The 19,283-nt window shown below is 41.0% G+C and overlaps 2 non-coding genes across 2 annotated transcripts; both read left to right on the top strand.

The window, feature by feature from the left end:
- The first annotated feature begins 371 nt into the window (after positions 1–371).
- Positions 372–479, top strand: LOC112712465 (small nucleolar RNA R71). The gene has a single exon (XR_003157803.1). It is a non-coding gene; the product is annotated as a small nucleolar RNA R71 (small nucleolar RNA).
- Positions 480–13,910: 13,431 nt separating this feature from the next.
- LOC112716129 (small nucleolar RNA R71) lies at positions 13,911–14,017 on the top strand. The gene has a single exon (XR_003160181.1). It is a non-coding gene; the product is annotated as a small nucleolar RNA R71 (small nucleolar RNA).
- The last annotated feature ends 5,266 nt before the right edge of the window (positions 14,018–19,283 follow it).

Raw genomic sequence — 19,283 nt, 5'->3', positions numbered from 1 at the left:
TCCATTGAAGGGTTCTCAGGATCATAAGCTTCTTCTTCAGATGAAGCGTCCTTAGTACTGCCTGGTGCATTTTGCATTCCAGACAGACTTTGAGAAATCATATTGACTTGCTGGGTCAATATTTTGTTCTGAGCCAATATGGCATTCAGAGTATCAATCTCAATAACTCCTTTCTTCTGATTTGTCACATTGTTCATAGGATTCCTTTCAGAAGTGTACATGAATTGGTTATTTGCAACCATTTCAATTAGTTCTTGAGCTTTTGTAGGTGTCTTCTTCAGATGAAGAGATCCTCCAGCAGAGCTATCCAAAGACATCTTGGATAGTTCAGACAGACCATCATAGAAAATACCTATGATGCTCCATTCAGAAAGCATATCAGAGGGACACTTTCTGATTAATTGTTTGTATCTTTCCCAAGCTTCATAGAGGGATTCTCCTTCCTTCTGTCTGAAGGTTTGGACTTCCACTCTAAGCTTACTCAATTTTTGAGGTGGAAAGAACTTTGCCAATAAGGCATTGACTAGCTTTTCCCAAGAGTTCAGGCTTTCTTTAGGTCGTGAGTCCAACCATACCCTAGCTCTGTCTCTTACAGCAAAAGGGAATAGCATAAGTCTGTATACCTCAAGGTCAACCCCATTAGTCTTGACAGTGTCACAGATTTGCAAGAATTCAGCTAAAAACTGATGAGGATCTTCCAATGGAAGTCCATGGAACTTGCAATTCTGTTGCATTAGAGAAACTAATTGAGGCTTAAGCTCAAAGTTGTTTGCTCCAATGGCAGGGATAGAGATGCTTCTCCCATAGAGGTCGGGTGTAGGTGCAGTAAAGTCACCCAGCACCTTCCTTGCATTGTTGGCATTGTTGTTGTTTTCAGCTGCCATGGGTTCTTCTTCTTTGAAGATTCTTGTTAGGTCCTCTACAGAGAATTATGCCTAAGCTTCTCTTAGCTTTCGCTTCAAGGTCCTTTCAGGTTCAGGGTCAGCCTCAACAAGAATGCTTTTGTCTTTGCTCCTGCTCATATGAAAGAGAAGAAAACAAGAAAATATGGAATCCTCTACGTCACAGTATAGAGATTCCTTGAGGTGTCAGAGGAAAAGAAAAATAGAAGGCAGAAGTAGAAGAATTCGAACTTATCAGGAGAGATGGAGTTCGAATTGTTCATTGAGGAATAGTGTTAGTCCATAAATAGAAGGATGTGAGAAGAGGGGAAGTAATTTTCGAAAATTAAGTAAAAGATTTTAAAAATATTTTGAAAAATACTAATTGATTTTCGAAAACTAAGAGTGGAAAAGAAATCAAGTGTTTTTTGAAAAAGATTTTGAAATTAGGAATTAAAAAGATATGATTGAAAACTATTTTGAAAAAGATGTGATTAGGAAGATATGATTTGAAAAACAATTTAAAAAGATTTGATTTTGAAAATTAATGACTTGGCTATCAAGAAAAGATATGATTCAAACATTGAACCTTTCTCAACAGAAAAGGCAACATACTTGAAATGTTGAGTCAAATCATTAATTGATAGCAAGTATGTTTGAAAATGGAAAGAAATTGATTTTGAAAAAGATTTGATTGAAAAGATTTGATTTGAAAAAGATTTGATTTTGAAAAATTTTGAAAACCTGAAAAAAAATTGAATTAAAAACAGAATCTTCCCTCTTGTGCCATCCTGGCGTTAAACGCCCAGAATGGTGCACATTCTGGCATTTAACGCCCAAACCACTACCCTTTTGGGCGTTAAACGCCTAGCCAGGCACCCTGGCTGGCGTTTAAACGCCAGTTTGCCTTCCTTACTGGCGTAATTCCTCTGCTGTATGTTCTGAATCTTCAATTCTCTATATTATTGACTTGAAAAGACACAAATTAAAAATATTTTTGAATTTTTAATAATGAGGAATAGTCAAAATGCAACTAAAATCAAATAACAATGCATGCAAGACACCAAACTTAGCAGTTTGTATACTACTAACACTAACAAATTGAGAATGCATATGAGAAACACAAAACACTCAAGTCAAGAGAATTTAAAGATCAGAGCAATGAAATCATCAAGAACATCTTGAAGATCACTTAAGACACATGAATGAATGCAAGAAGAACAAAAACATGCAATTGACACCAAACTTAAAATGAAACACTAGACTCAAACAAGAAATATTTTTGGATTTTATGATTTTGTAATTTTTTTGGTTTTTTTTTTCGAAAATTAAGTGGAGAAAAAATAAAGATATCAAAGTTCTTAATGAGAATTCCAGGAATCATGCAATGTTAGTCTAAAGCTTCTGTCTAAAGGAATTAGACATCGCTAGTCAAGCTTCAGCAGGACATTGCATTCAAGAGCTAAATTGATGAGAATCAATCAGCTTTGGTGATGATAAGAACATCACCTTGAAACACTAGAATTCATTCTTAAGAACTCTTAAGAAAAATACCTAATCTAAGCAACAAGATGAACCGTCAGTTGTCCAAACTCAACAATCCCCGGCAACGGCGCCAAAAACTTGGTGCACGAAATTGTGATCATCAATGGCGCCATCAACACGGTACTCTCAATTGCAATCTCAACTCTTTATCACAACTTCGCACTACTAACCAACAAGTGTACTGGGTCGTCCAAGTAATAAACCTTACGCGAGTAAGGGTCGATCCCACAGAGATTGTTGGTATGAAGCAAGCTATGGTCACCTTGTAAATCTTAGTCAGGCAAACGCAAATGGTTATGAATAATGAATAAAATATAAAGATAAAGATAGAGATACTTATGTAATTCATTGGTGGGAATTTCAGATAAGCGTATGAAGATGCTTTGTCCCTTCTGTCTCTCTGCTTTCCTACTGTCTTCATCCAATCCTTCTTACTCCTTTCCATGGCAAGCTGTATGTAGGGTTTCACCGTTGTCAGTGGCTACCTCCCATCCTCTCAGAGAAAATGTTCAACGCACCCTGTCACGGCACGACTAATCATCTGTCGGTTCTCAATCAGGTTGGAATAGAATCCAGTGATTCTTTTGCGTCTGTCACTAACGCCCAGCCTTCAGGAGTTTGAAGCTCGTCACAGTCATTCAATCATTGAATCCTACTCAGAATACCACAGACAAGGTTTAGACCTTCCGAATTCTCTTGAATGTCGCCATCAGTTCTAGCTTATACCACGAAGATTCCGATTAAGGGATCCAAGAGATAAACATTCAAGCCTTGTTTGCTTGTAGAACAGAAGTGGTTGTCAGGCACTCGTTCATAAGTAAGAATGATGATGAGTGTCACATAATCATCACATTCATCATGTTCTTGGGTGCAAATGAATATCTTAGAACAAGAATGAGCCGAATTGAATAGAAGAACAATAGTAATTGCATTAATGCTCGAGGTACAGCAGAGCTCCACACCTTAATCTATGGTGTGTAGAAACTCCACCGTTGAAAATACATAAGAACAAGGTTCAGGCATGGCCGAATGGCCAGCCTCCCAATGATCTAAGATAGCATAAGAATAAAGATAGCTACCAAGATGAAAATACAATAGCAAAAGGTCTTATTTATAAAGAACTAGTAGCCTAAGGTTTACAAAGATGAGTAAATGACATAAAAATCCACTTCCGGGCCCACTTGGTGTGTGCTTGGGCTGAGCATTGAAGCATTTTCGTGTAGAGACTCTTCTTGGAGTTAAACGCCAGCTTTTGTGCCAGTTTGGGCGTTTAACTCCCATTCTTGTGCCAGTTCCGGCGTTTAACGCCGGGCAGTTTTGAGCTGATTTGGAACGCCGGTTTGGGCCATCAAATTTCGGGCAAAGTATGGACTATTATACATTGCTGGAAAGCCCAGGATGTCTACTTTCCAACGCAGTTGAGGGCGCGCCAATTGGGATTCGGTACCTCTAGAAAATCCACTTCGAGTGCAAGGAGGTCAGAATCCAACAGCATTTGCAGTCCTTTTTAGTCTCTGAATCAGATTTTTGCTCAGGTCCCTCAATTTCAGCCAGAAAATACCTGAAATCACAGAAAAACACACAAACTCATAGTAAAGTCCAGAAAAGTGAATTTTAACTAAAAACTAATAAAATTATACTAAAAACTAACTAAAACATACTAAAAACATACTAAAAATAATGCCAAAAAGCGTATAAATTATCCGCTCATCAGAGACATATGAACCATACATAGAACCAGTACAATTCCAACACAAATACTCTCAAGAACCACCTCAATATACACCACCTCCATACCATTACCAAGATGAACCAACTTCCAATTATGAAACCTTCCTCCCAAACAATGAACCTTCTCTTCAACCATCACCTCCCGATGAAGCCCCCACGTAGGAATTGAGAGATCTTGAATCTCATGTCCAAAGGCAACAAGAGGGGATGGAAAAGTAGTTTAAGGAGCTAGGAGACAAGATGGATATCCTAGTAGAAGTCGTTAGCAATATGGCCTCCTCCCGACTAAGCCTAAGCAACCAAGGCACTCCCATTGACGAGTGTGGAGAAGCAACCAAGGAGCATAGTGAGGGAGTGAGTTTAGAGCTTCAAGGTGAAGAAGAGGAGTTGAAGCAAGAATTGCCATAAGGGGAGGAAGATGAGACAATTGAGCCGGAAGGAGTAGTTGAAAACATAGGCGATGTTGGAAGTCCATGGGAATGTAGCATTAGAGAGCCCTCTTCCGAGATACTTGATTTTAATGTTGAGGAGGGTGTATAACCTCCAAAGCATATTATGATTGAAGACTTTGAAGAGGTTGATCAAGAGATGGATTCATTCATTGAGGAGTTCCTATCTACAATTGAATCCTCTCCCATTAGGCTTGACATAGAGGGTAAGGAAGAAGATACCTTGCCTCCCATAGCCTTGGTAAGCAATGAATAAGAGATTGAATTGGATGGAAGCTAACAAGAGGAAGAGGTTAAGTAAGAAGCAAGCTCCACCAATGAAGAATGTGTAGAAGAAGTTGGTGGACTAGGAATTGGAGTTGAAGAAGCTTGCAAGGAGGTGGAGGTCTCAAACGTGAATCACACTTTGTCACAAACGTGAATCACAAACTTGGAGCTCTCAAACGTGAATCACACTTTGTCACAACTTCGCACAACTAACCAGCAAGTGCACTGCGTCATCCAAGTAATACCTTACGTGAGTAAGGGTTGATCCCACGGAGATTGTTGGTATGAAGCAAGCGATGGTCATCTTGTAAATCTCAGTTAGGCGGATTCAAATGGTTATAATGCTTTTCGAATATAAAGATAAATAAAGCATAAAATAGAGATAGATATACTTATGTAATTCATTGGTTGTGATTTCAGATAAGCGCATGAAGATACTGTGTTCCTTCTGAATCTCTACTTTCCTACTGCTTTCATCCAATCCTTCTTACTCCTTTTCATGGCAAGCTGTATGTTGGGTTTCACTGTTATCAATGGCTACCTCTCATCCTCTCAGTAAAAATGGTCCAAATGCTCTGTCACAGCACGGCTAATCATCTGTCAGTTCTCGATCATGTCGGAATAGGATCTATTGATCCTTTTGCGTCTGTCACTATGCCCAACACTCGTGAGTTTGAAGCTCGTCACAGTCATTCAATCCCTGAATCCTACTCGGAATACCATAGACAAGGTTTAGACTTTTCGGATCCTCAAGAATGCTGCCAATGGATTCTAGCTTATACCACGAAGACTCTGATTAAGGAATCCAAGAGATACATGCTCGATCTAAGGTAGAACGGAAGTGGTTGTCAGGTACGTGTTCATAGGTGAGCATACGTGTTCATGCCGATCCAACTTTTCAAGTATCTGCTGGAGCACTTTCTCAGTGGTAGATGCTTGTGGTGTTGAAGAAGGAATATCTTCAACCGGCTCAGTAGGCTGGCTTGTAGTAGCTGCTGAAAGTCTGAGGTATTTCCCATTCGGGACATATTGATCATCCTGTGGAAGCATGACTTTGGTGTCCCCAGCTCTGCAGGAGACTCCGGCTGTGGAGACAAGATTTGAGACCAAGGCGGGGAAAGGTAAGTTGCCCGCGATTTGTACATGCTCCATAGCATGCCGGATGTGTCTTGAGAGATTCAGAGGTTGGTCTGTAAGGATGCACCATAGTAGAACAGCCATGTCCGCAGTGAAGGAGGACTCATGAGTGCTTGGAAAGACGTAATGGGACATGATCTGTGCCCATACGCGAGCCTCCAAGGTAAGTGCGGAAGCCAAGATTCCATTAGGGTGGTTGCGGTGGTATCCGTAGATCCAACGGCTGCCAGGTAAAGCAATGACTCTGAGAACGGAGTCCCAGTGAAATTGGTATCTCTGGCGCTGAAGGGTGGCTTCTTGAAAAGCGTCCATTCCTTCTGGAATAGGGGAAAGACTCAGAACTTGCTGAATGGCCTCTTCTGTAATGGGGACTTACTTCTGCCAGACATAAACAGACTGCAGGGTTGGTATATATAAGTTGGAGTAGAACTCAACTACCCAAGAAAGATTGACCTGCCTTGGCTGTCTCCGTAGGAAACCCCATTGTCTTCGCTCAATTTGTGGCTCAACAAAGGTGGCAATATTGGGTGGGAGGATGAGAAGGTATTCATTGTTATAGTTCCTTTCTGCTAGGATAGGGAACATCTGCTCACAGTAGCGATTGGGTGGAGCTGTGTGGCGCATGCGACGCGGCCGCGGAAGGCACGCGTTCGCGTGGATGCGCGTCAGGAAGGAGGACGCGATCGCGTCTGTCACGCGGTCGCGTGACCTACGTTGTGCTGCTGGCGCGAGTGTATCCTCGCTCCAGCACGACTCTCTGTTCAATATAATTCAATTGCCAAATTAAGGTGACGCGATCGCGTGGGTCATGCGATCGCGTGAGTGTGCATCAGAAATTAATTGACGCGGCCACGTCGGCGACGCGGTCGCGTGACAAGGATTGTGCGTCCAGCACCAATCCAGCACCACTCTCGCACAACATAGCAGTGTGCACCCTTTTACGTCGAAAATGCAGGGCACGCGGCCGCGTGGAGCACGCGGTCGCGTGGAGCACGCGGTCGCGTGGGAGGCCATGATTTCCAAGCGACGCAGTCGCGTCAGCGACGCGGTCGCGTGGAGTAAATTGTGCCTTTGGCACGACTCCAGCGCTGCTCCTGCGAAACTTTCTGTTCATTTTTATTTTTCTTCACCCCCTGCCACGTGGACGCGTCGCTTGTGCGATCGCGTCGCGTGGCGATTTTTTTTTTTTGAAGAAAGATAAAGACATGTAATTGAAAGAGCACGAAAGCACTAATAAGGAGAAGAGTTATTTAAAGAAGAAAAACTAAAAGTGAAGAAAAGAACGATCATACTGCGGTGGGTTGTCTCCCACCAAGCACTTTGCTTTAACGTCCGTAAGTTGGATGCTCCACTAGCTCAATTTGTTGCTATGTAGGGATCTTCCAGGCGGAAGATCTCAAGCTCCTTGCTCTTCTGCACCTTCTCACCATGGTATAGCTTCAGACGGTGTCCATTAACCTTAATAAGTTCAGAACTTGAAGGATGGCTTTGGTGATAAACGCCGTACGGTTCAGCCTTCTCTATTCTGTATGGACCTTCCCATTTTGATCTCAACTTTCCGGGCATGAGCCTCAGTCGAGATTTGTAAAGGAGAACAAAATCTCCAGGTTGGAACTCTCTCTTCTTGATGTTTTGATCATGCACAGCTTTCATCTTTTCCTTGTATATTCTGGAGTTCTCGTAAGCTTCTAGGCGAAGGTTCTCCAGTACCTGCAGTTGCAACTTTCTTTCAGCTCTAGCAGTCTCAATCCCCATGTTGCACTCTTTAACTGCCCAGAAGGCTCTGTGTTCGATTTCAACTGGGAGATGACAAGCTTTTCCATAAACTAAGCGGAAGGGACTCATCCCAATGGGTGTCTTGTATGCTGTTCTATATGCCCATAGTGCATCTTGTAGTCTGGTGCTCCAGTCTTTTCTGTGAGGCTTTACTATCTTTTGTAAGATACGTTTAATTTCTCTGTTTGACACCTCGGCTTGCCCATTAGTTTGGGGATGGTAAGCTGTTGCAACTTTATGGATTATCCCATGCTTCTTCATCAATCCGGTTAGTCTCCTGTTACAAAAATGGGTGCCTTGATCGCTCACGATCGCTCGTGGTGATCCAAAGCGGCATATAATATGGTTTCTCACAAAGGAAACAACAGTGTTAGCATCATCAGTGCGGGTAGGAATTGCTTCCACCCATTTGGAAACATAATCTACAGCTAACAATATATAAAAATATCCACTAGAATTTGGAAATGGACCCATGAAGTCAATGCCCCAAACATCAAAAATTTCACAGAAAAGCATATATTGTTGAGGCATCTCATCCCTCTTGGATATGTTACCAAATTTCTGGCATGGGTGACAAGATTTACAAAACTCAGCAGCATCTCTAAAAAGAGTAGGCCACTAGAATCCACAGTCTAAGATCTTTCTAGCTATTCATTGAGGGCCAAAATGTCCTCCACTCTCAGATGAGTGACAGGCCTCTAAAATGGACTGGAATTCTGATAGAGGTACACAACGTCTAATTATCTGGTCAGCGCCATGGTGGACGAAATTGTGATCACTATTCTTTGAGTTGCATTTATCAATTTGGTGTTGTAGTTGCACGTAATTGTAAAATAATGGAATTTGAAATTGGCACGAGTGGACACAACTCCGTTCAACTAACCAGCAAGTGTACTGGGTCGTCCAAGTAATAAACCTTACGTGAGTAAGGGTCGAACCCACAGAGATTGTTGGTATGAAGCAAGCTATGGTCACCTTGTAAATCTCAGTTAGGCAGATTAAATTGGTTTATGAGTTTTCGGAAATAGAAATAAGAAAATAGAAATAATAAAAGGGATAGAGTACTTATGCAGATTCATTGGTGGGAATTTCAGATAAGCGAATGGAGATACTGTATGGCTCAAGAACGCCTGCTCTCCCACTGCTTCAACTCAATCCTTCTTACTCCTTTCCATGGCAAGCTGTATGTAGGGCATCACCGTTGTCAATGGCTACATCCCATCCTCTCAGTGAAAACGTTCCTATGCTCTGTCACAGCACGGCTAATCATCTGTCGGTTCTCAATCAGGTTGGAATAGAATCCCTTGATTCTTTTGCGCTTGTCATCACGCCCAGCCTTCAGGAGTTTGAAGCTCGTCACAGTCATTCAATCCCAGGATCCTACTCGGAATACCACAGACAAGGTTTAGACTTTCTGGATCCTCATGAATGCCGCCATCTATCTAACTTATACCACGAAGATTCTGTTGGGGAATCCAAGAGATACACATTCAAGCTCTGTTGCATGTAGAACGGAAGTGGTTGTCAATCACGTGCGTTCATGAGTGAGAATGATAATGAGGGTTACTTATCATCACATTCATCATGTTCTTGGGTACGAATGAATATCGTGGAATAAGAATAAGAGAGAATTGAATAAAAGAAAATAGAATTGCATTAATACTTGAGGTACAGCAGAGCTCCACACCCTTAATCTATGGTGTGCAGAAACTCCACCGTTGAAAATACATAAGTAAAAGGTTCAGGCATGGCCGAATGGCCAGCCCCCATGTTCTAAGAACTATGCGTTCAAAGATCTGATCCTAAGATCTAAAGTGATCAAAAGATATCCAATACAATAGTTAAATGTTTCTATTTATAATAAACTAGCTCCTAGGGTTTACATGAGTAAGTAATTGATGCATAAATCCACTTCCGGGGCCCACTTGGTGTATGTTTGGGCTGAGCTTGATCAACCCACGAGATGAGGCTTCTCTTGGAGTTGAACTCCGAGTTATGACATGTTTTGGGCGTTCAACTCCGGATCATGACGTTTTTCTGGCGTTTAACTCCAGACAGCAGCTTGTACTTGGCGTTCAACGCCAAGTTACGTCGTCATTCTTCGAATAAAGTATGGACTATTATATATTGTTGGAAAGCTCTGGATGTCTACTTTCCAACGCCGTTGAGAGCACGCCAATTGGAGTTCTGTAGCTCCAGAAAATCCATTTCGAGTGCAGGGAGGTCAGATTCCAACAGCATCAGCAGTCCTTTTGTCAGCCTTCTTCAGAGTTTTGCTCAAGTCCCTCAATTTTAGCCAGAATTTACCTGAAATCACAGAAAAACACACAAACTCATAGTAAAGTCCAGAAATGTGAATTTAACATAAAAACTAGTGAAAACATCCCTAAAATTAGCTTAAACTTACTAAAAACTACCTAAAAACAATGCCAAAAAGCGTATAAATTATCCGCTCATCACGCCACATCTCCATAAATATGGGTCATCCCATATATAATATTTAGACTCGCTTTTCAGCTTGTCTCTTTTATGTTTAGAAAAATGTGGAGGAAATATGCGGCTAACTAAATAATTAGCAATAGGTGCATACCAAGGGACTACTTCAGATACTGCTTGCAGGTTGTCAAAAGGAAAATTATCATCTATAGGAGTAGAATCATCCTTAATATGTTCAAGGCGACTCAAGTGGTCTGCAACTAAATTTTGATTACCACTCTTATCTTTGATTTCTAAATCAAACTCTTGTAACAGTAGTATCCAACGTATAAGTCTTGGTTTGGATTCCTTTTTAGCCAATAGATACTTTAGAGCTGCATGGTCCGAATACACTACTACTCTAGTACCAAGTAAATAAGCCCCGAATTTATCCAGAGCAAAAACAATAGCAAGTAGCTCTTTCTCAGTAGTAGTATAATTGGACTGGGCAATGTCTAAAGTCTTAGACGCATAGGCAATAACAAAAGGATTTTTACCTTCACGCTCAGCCAGTGCTGCTCCTACTGCATGGTTGGAAGCATCGCACATGATTTCAAATGGCTGGCTCCAATCGGGTCCTCTCACAATTGGAGCTTGAGTTAGAACAGTCTTTAGCTTATCAAATGCTTGTTTGCAATCCTCACAGAACTCGAACTCAATATCCTTTTGTAGTAATCTGGATAAGGGAAGTGCCACCTTACTAAAGTCCTTAATAAATCTCCTGTAGAAACCTGCATGGCTAAGGAACGAACGGACTTCCCTCACAGAAGAGGGGTAAGGTAAACTAGAAATAACATTCACCTTTGCTGGGTCTACAGAAATGCCATTATTAGATACCACATGTCCCAATACAATCCCTTGCTTTACCATAAAGTGGCATTTTTCGAAATTCAATACAAGGTTTGTATTAATACATCTATCCAATACTCTAGATAATCCATCTAAGTAAAGGTTAAAAGAAACACCATAAACACTAAAATCGTCCATAAAAACTTTCATACAGTCCTCAATAAGATCAGAGAAAAGACTCATCATGCACCTTTGGAAAGTAGTTGGTGCATTGCCCAAGCCAAAGGGCATTCTTTTATAAGCATAGGTTCCAAAAAGACATGTAAAAGTAGTCTTTTCCTGATCCTCAGGAGCTATATGAATCTGGAAATAACCTGTGTAACCATCTAAAAAGCAATAATGTGATTTACCTGACAGGCGATCCAGCATTTGATCAATGAATGGATGTGGATAGTGATCCTTACGAGTAGCTTGGTTGAGACGTCTGTAATCAGTGCAGACTCTCCAAGCATTCTGAACTCTAGTTGCTATGAGCTCTCCATGCTCATTTTTCACTGTAGTGACTCCGGACTTCTTGGGCACCACTTGCACTGGGCTTACCCATTCACTGTCTGAAATGGGATATATGATACCGGCCTCCAATAGTCTGGTCACTTCCTTTTTGACAACTTCCAAGATGGTAGGATTCAATCTTCTTTGTGGTTGACGGACAGGTCTTGCTCCCTCTTCTAAAAATATTCCGTGCTCGCATATTTGAGGGTTGATTCCCATTATGTCTGCCAAACTCCACCCTATTGCCTTCTTATGCTTCCTCAACACATCAAGTAGTTGTTCTTCTTGTTGAGAAGTCAGTTCTCTTGCCATAATAACCGGAAGCTGCTGCTCATCCTCAAGGTAAGCATATTTGAGATGTGGAGGGAGAGGTTTCAATTCTAACTTTTGATCATGGACGGGCTCTGGGTTATCTGGGGCTTGTGAAAATGGCGAAGTGTCCTCATTGTCAGTTAAGAGGGTCCCCACACTTGGACCTTGTCTAGTGTGCCTCTCTTCAAACTCTTCCTTTTGAACTTTAGCCACACTTTCGTCTATGACATCACACTGGAAGATAGAACGATCTTCTGGGGGGTTGTCAATGACTCTATTCAGATTGAAGATTACTATGCGGCCATCTATTTCAAAGGAGTATGTCCCTGAAAAAGCATCCAATTTGAATTTTGATGTCTTCAGGAATGGTCTTCCAAGTAGGATTGATGATGGCTTATCTGAATCATTATGGGGCATCTCCAAGATATAAAAATCAGTAGGAAATGTGAGCCCTTTAATGTTCACCAAAACATCTTCAACAACTCCAGCAACTGTAATAATGCTTTTATCTGCTAACACAAAACGAGCTGCCGACCTTTTTAAGGGAGGGAGCCTTAAAACATCATATATAGACAAAGGCATTATACTGACACATGCTCCTAAATCACACATGCAATCATAAATTACTACACCACCAATAGTACAACTAACTATGCAAGGACCTGGATCACTACATTTTTCAGGTAATCCTCCCATTAAAGCAGATATAGAACTACCTAAAGGAATAGTTTCTAATTCAGTAATATTATCTTTATGGATACATAAGTCTTTTAGAAACTTTGCATATTTAGGTACCTGCTGAATAACATCAAAAAGAGGAACAGTTACCTCAACCTTTTTGAATATCTCTACCATTTTAGGATCAGGTTCCAGCTGCTTCCTAGGCTTCCTTGCAAGTTGTGGAAATGGAATGGGAGTAGTATTTTCTGTGGTGCCTGCACCTTTTTGTGCCTCTTCCTGTGGTTGAGCTATCTCTTCTTCAGCTATGTCCTGTATATCCTCTTCCTCTTCAACATTATCGATTTCTACCACCTCTTCAGCTGAGGCATATTCTGGTGAGCTTGGTTCCTCCTGATTCCTCTCTTGCAGTGTGGTTCCAGACCTCAGGGTGATGGCATTAATGCCTCCCTTTGGATGGGGTAATGGTTGAGAAGGGATTCCAGTGGTGCTTGAAGGTTGGTTACTGGAATTTTGTGCTGAACCAAGTTGTGTCATAAAAGCTTGCAGAGTAGAGGTGAAACCATTCAGACTGGCGTTAATACTGTTCACGATGGTATTTTCCATGGCCAGTTGTCTTTTCTCAAAAGCTTGTAATAATTCTTCATTAGAAGATACAGAAGAATGAGTAAATTGAGAGGTTTGCTGCTGATTGTTCGGTGGTCCTTGGTTTTGCCTCAAGTGAGGTGCTCGGTATGGTTGATTTTGCTGCCTGTTGTTGTAATTATTCCACCTCTGATTTCCCTGATTATCTCTGCCTTCCCTATTATTGTTATCCCTCCAATTCTGGTTTGAATTGTCCTGCCATCCATGGTTATTATTTCCACTTTGATTGTACCCTTGGTTGGGGCGGTCATAGAAGTTGTGAGTGGATGCCACCATGTTGTCTTCTTGTTGGAGCTACGGGCATTCATCAGTGTAATGGCTGTAATCAGCACAAATTCCGCAAATTCTTTGTGGAACTAGTTGTTGGTTTTGCTGCGGTTGAGTTTGCTGAGCTTGTTGATTTAACTGCATTTGCTTCAGCAGGTTGGTCATTTCACAGATGCTTCGATTTAGAGCAGCAGTCTCTATGCTAGAAGATACTTCTGCAACGGCCCTTGAACGACCTTGCTTCTGTCTGTGGTTCCGAGTAGATTCAGCTAAATCACTGATCAATTGCCAAGCTTCATCAGTGGTCTTGTACTTCTTCATAGACCCATTGCTGGCACTTTCCAATGTGGTCTTATCTTGGGGCCTCATACCTTGTGTGACATAGCTGAGTAGCACGATCTTGTCAATGATGTGGTGGGGGCATGCTTCCAGAAGATTATTGAAGCGCTCCCAGTATTCAAAGAGAGTCTCATTGTCATCCTGAACAATTGTAGAGATATCCTTCCTCAGTTTATCAGTAACTTCAGATGGGAAGAATTTCTCCAGGAACTCCTTTCTGAGTGAATCCCAGTTGGATACGTTTGCTAGAGGTTGAGTGTAGTACCACTCTCTTGCTTTTCCCTCAAGAGAGAACGGAAAAGCTTTCAGTAGAATTGAAGTTTCATCAACGCCATCACGCCTGACAGTAGAACAGGTTGCCTGGAAATCTCTCAAGTGCTTGATAGGCTCTTGAGCAGGTAGGCCATGAAACTTCGGCATCAAATTTAGCAGTGCAGTCTTTATTTCAAAATCCGTAGCTACCGCTAGATGATGCACTTGAAACGGTTGCAGTGTAAAATCAGGAGCTCCTTCCTCCTGAATGGTAATTCTTCTAGCTGCCATGTTTTCTGCACGTAAAACAACCGAATCAGTAGAACGGGGGCTGGTTTCTTCCTCAGATTCACTTTCAGATCCGCCCTCAGAGCGGACTAACCTACGCTGTTCTCGCCTTATTCGTGAAATTGTTCTTTCAATTTCAGGATCGAATATTAGCAAGCGCGGATCAGGAAGTGAACGTGTCATTTGACAGAAGAAACACGCAGCTCATAGTAGCAAAATTAAATAAAATGCAAATAAATAAATTCTAATTAATAAAATAAGCACTCTATTGCAACTCCCCGGCAACGGCGCCAAAAATTGATGGAGTGCAGAAGCTGGTGAATTAAAAATTTATTAAAATGGTTACGTTGCAAGTATAGTTCTTAACTCACCGAAAATCTGCCTATCAATTTAGAAATATGTCACTGAAAGTTTAAATTAAAATTACTTGGAGTTTTAAATCCCAGGTCGTCTCCCAATGAGTTGTAGAAAAATGTGCTGTTTTATTAATCAGATATTCCAAAAAGAGTTGAGCTAAGTTAATTGGGATTTAAATTGAGGAATTTTAAATAATAAAAATAAGAGGCCTTGACTAGGAATTGATTGGTTAGAATCTCTATCATTGATGGTGTGATTGTAAGATTAAATTATAATTAATAGTTGTTCTGTTTGGTTATCCCTTACTAGGTAAGAGAAAGTCAAACAAGTGGAAATGCCAGATCTGTTCACAAGTTGCAACCCACTTAGTTCAAAGGGATTGGCGTCGGTGACAGGATAGCAATCCAACATTTAACCCAATTACAAATTTTTCTTTCAATCCTTCCAACTCAAGAGTTCCTTTTAATCAACTCCCCACCAAGTAATGAAACTACTCACGCATTGTAAATAAAGAATCCATGGCACATGAAAGGGAATTAAAAGAAGACATGATTATTGGAATGGAATTTAAATTAAAAAGAAATAATCCTTGCATTAATTAATCATAAAAATATCTGAATGACAAAATTGAACATAACAAAGAACATGGAAGAATAAAACCAAGTTAAGAGAACAAACTAGAGTGATGAAGTCTTGATGAGGAAAAAATAACTCTTCTCAATGTTCCAATGCTAAGATCAATTGAAAATTAAAATTTTAAAAACTAGAGAGAAAAACCTAAGAGAGTGAAAAACTAGATCTAAACTACTCAATGAATGTTTTTTTTTTTGGTTGTTTCTGCATATTCTCTGACTCTAGTCTGTTGTTCCGGGCTGAAAATTAGGCCGAAATAGGGTCCAAAATCGCTAGTTTATGCAGATCGCGCATGTCACGCGATCGCGTCGTCCATGCGGACGCGTCGCTGGCGCTTTTCCTCTTCACGCGTTCGCGTCGTCCACGCTACCGCGTTGCTTGTGCTTTCCAATCCGCGCGGCCACGCAAGCCATGTGGCCGCATCACTGTGATTTGCGCTCCTTTGCGCGGTCGCGTGAGCCAGGCGACCGCGTCACTTTTCGCTGGTTATCTCCTCAAACTCTTGTGTTCCTTCCATTTTTGCTAACTTCCTCTCCAATCTCCATCTCATTCATGCCCTATAAAGCCTGAAACGCTTGACACACAGATTACGGCATCGAATGGAATAAAGGAGAATTAAAATTAAATAATTAAAGTCTCTAGGAAGCAATTTTCAAACATGTAATAAATTCAGGAAGGAAATCTAAATGCATGCTAAATTGATGAATAAGTGGGTAAGGATCACGACAAAACCACACAATTAAACACAATATAAACTATAAAATAGTGGTTTATCAAGGACCCATTGCTACTGTATTTTCATCTTTTGATCTTGGAATCTTTTTGATCACCTTAGATCTTAGATCACATTTGGGGGCTGGCCTCTCGGCCATGCCTAGACCTTGTTCTTATGTATTTTCAACGGTGGAGTTTCTACACACCATAGATTAAGGTGTGGAGCTCTGATATACCTCAAGTATTAATGCAATTACTATTGTTCTTCTATTAAATTCAGCTTATTCTTGTTCTAAGATATCACTTGTTCCTCAACTTGATGAATGTGATGATCCATGACACTCAACATCATTCTCACCTATGAACGTGTTCCTGACAACCACCTCCGTTCTACCTTAGATTGAGTGAATATCTCTTGGATTCCTTAATCAGAATCTTCGTGGTATAAGCTAGAATTGATGACGGCATTCAAGAGAATCCGAAAGGTCTAAACCTTGTCTGTGATATTCTGAGTAGGATTCAAGGATTGAATGACTGTGACGAGCTTCAAACTCCTGAAGGCTGGGTGTTAGTGACAGATGCAAAAGAATCACTGGATTCTATTCCAACCTGATTGAGAACCGACAGATGATTAGCCGTGCTGTGACAGAGCGCGTTGAACATTTTCACTGAGAGGATGGGAGGTAGCCATTGACAACGGTGAAACCTACATACAGCTTTCCATGGAAAGGAGTAAGAAGGATTGGATGAAGACAGTAGAAAAGAAGAGAGACGGAAGGGACAAAGCGTCTCCATACGCTTATCTGAAATTCTCACCAATGAATTACATAAGTATCTCTATCTTTATTTTATGTTTTATTCATAAATCACTCATAACCATTTGAATCCGCCTGACTGAGATTTACAACATGACCATAGCTTGCTTCATACCAACAATCTCCGTGGGATCGACCCTTACTCACGTAAGGTTTATTACTTGGACGACCCAGTGCACTTGCTGGTTAGTTGTGCGAAGTTGTGATAAAGAGTTGAGATTGCAATTGAGCATACCATGTTGATGGCACCATTGATGATCACAATTTCGTGCACTAGTCACCATCCTACACAACATTCAAGTGGGTAAAATTCTTATCTCTAATCTTTACATTCCCACTTGAATATAGTTTGATTGAGACGGATAGGCAACTTAGAGCTCTTTGTGGGGTTAAGAGCAAAAGAGAATTTATTAGTGGGTGGAAATTCCAATCAAGGTTCCTTATGGTTGGAAACTCAAAGTCTATGTGCAATGGTTGGTATAGTTCTCAACTAAAGGGGTCTAGGAAGATGCTTTGGTGTTTACTTGAGAATTCGAATCATTTCTCACCCAATTGGAATTGTGACGATCAACTAGAAGATGGGTGTGAAAATAAGATATGGGATCCCAGATCACAACATGAAGACTAATTTTGGGAGCTCATATCTTGGGAAGAACTTCCCCCAAGCTTGGTGAGGATGGTTGGAAATTCTGACAACCAATTGAAGAGCAAGCATCCTTGGAGATTCAAGGATGAATACAAGCATAAGCCACCATGACAAGGAGCTTCCCATAAGTCCAACTTAAGGACAATAAACAAAAGTGCTAGGTGGGAGACACCCCACCATGGTAATATCTTTTCATTTTCTCTTTTGTAAATATTGGTAGAATTAGTTTAAATTCATATTTAGAATAGTTTGCTGAATCTATTTGGTAGTCTAATATGTTAAATAAGGTTTTATGGTGTTTGGGTAGCTGTTTGGAGGTTTGGAATGTTTGGATTGGTGCAAGAACATGAAAAATTTTGAAAAACAGAGCATCAACCCGCGCGTACGCGCACCTGGTGCGTACGCACGCCTCAAGCATTTTCGACCATCCACGCGGGCGCGCCATGTGCGCGAACACGTGGATTTAAAAATCTCACCCCTCCATACATTGACCCGAGAGTTGTGCCTACACTGCACCAACTCCATTCCTGAGGCATAAAGCAACCCGCGTGTACGCGCACCTGGTGCGTACACGTCCTTGAAGCTAATTGCACAATGCGCACGCACGCACGTTGTGCGCGTGCACGCCGATAGCGCCACCTGCCCTCCTAGTACATGTTCCAGAGAGTTATGCCCAGTTTGTGCCTATTCTGTGCCTGCAACCCACGTGTGCACGCACCTGGCGCGTACGCGTCCTTCTGCCAAACTGCGCATCGGCGCATAAGCGTGCATAACGCGTCCGCGCCAATAAAAAAAGTTTTTTTCTCCTCTGCCATTTTCTTTTGTTTATCGCATTCGTATACTTCTATTCTATACATTTCAACTTTGTTTCTATAGCCTGTTTTCAGTTTTTTTCTAAGTCTCTTCTTTCAATAATGGTGTTGCATTTTCCTACTCAATTGTTGAGAATTTCTTGCATTATTTTGGTGCTTCTTGGCTTGTTTGATATTGTTGGGTGATGAAACTTTTAAAGTAATGCTTAACCTTGATGATCCTTGTATCCTTTGTGCATTGATATGAGCTTACATGTCTTTCATGACCCACTCTTTCTTGTTTAAACTTGATGCTCGACATGCTCTTCATGTTATTCACTTATGCTTTAACTTGTTCTTGCATCAAGTAGTTGATATGCCCTTTGCCTATATTGTTTTCTCACTTACATGCGTAGCTAACATGTAGTGAGAATCCTACTCTTAGTTGGCATTAGCCATCGCCTACATTCTACTTGGTTTGATGCCATGGATGTAGGCTTAATTATCCTTCTTTCTCTTTCCTTTTAGGTTATCCACCAAGAAGGAAAGGAATGGAAAAGCTTCAAATGGGACAACAAACAAGTTCACCCGCACAACCTTTTGAAAGAGCTCATCAATTGTAGCAACACATCCACATTGCTCTTCTTTGCATGCACCGAGGACGGTACAAGTTTTTATGTCTGGGGAGGTCGTTCGACCGATCTCCATGGGTAACAACTTCCTTTTTCTACACCAATTTTTTTTGTTAGTTAGTTGTTGCATTGCATGATAGGTTGCATGTTAGTTATAATTTGTATACATTCTATCATTTCTTTTTATGTTAGGACTACTTGGTTAGGGTGATGATTTCTTTTCCAAGAAACTATTTTTAGGGCACCCTACCAATTTGAAATTTTTTTTTGTGATAAACTTGCTTGAAGAATGTATTTTGGAACATCGTTTTT

Source organism: Arachis hypogaea, chromosome 1, assembly GCF_003086295.3.
Source record: "Arachis hypogaea cultivar Tifrunner chromosome 1, arahy.Tifrunner.gnm2.J5K5, whole genome shotgun sequence".
In the NCBI taxonomy this organism is placed as follows: Eukaryota; Viridiplantae; Streptophyta; class Magnoliopsida; order Fabales; family Fabaceae; genus Arachis; species Arachis hypogaea.
This window is presented reverse-complemented; position numbering and strand designations above follow the sequence as displayed.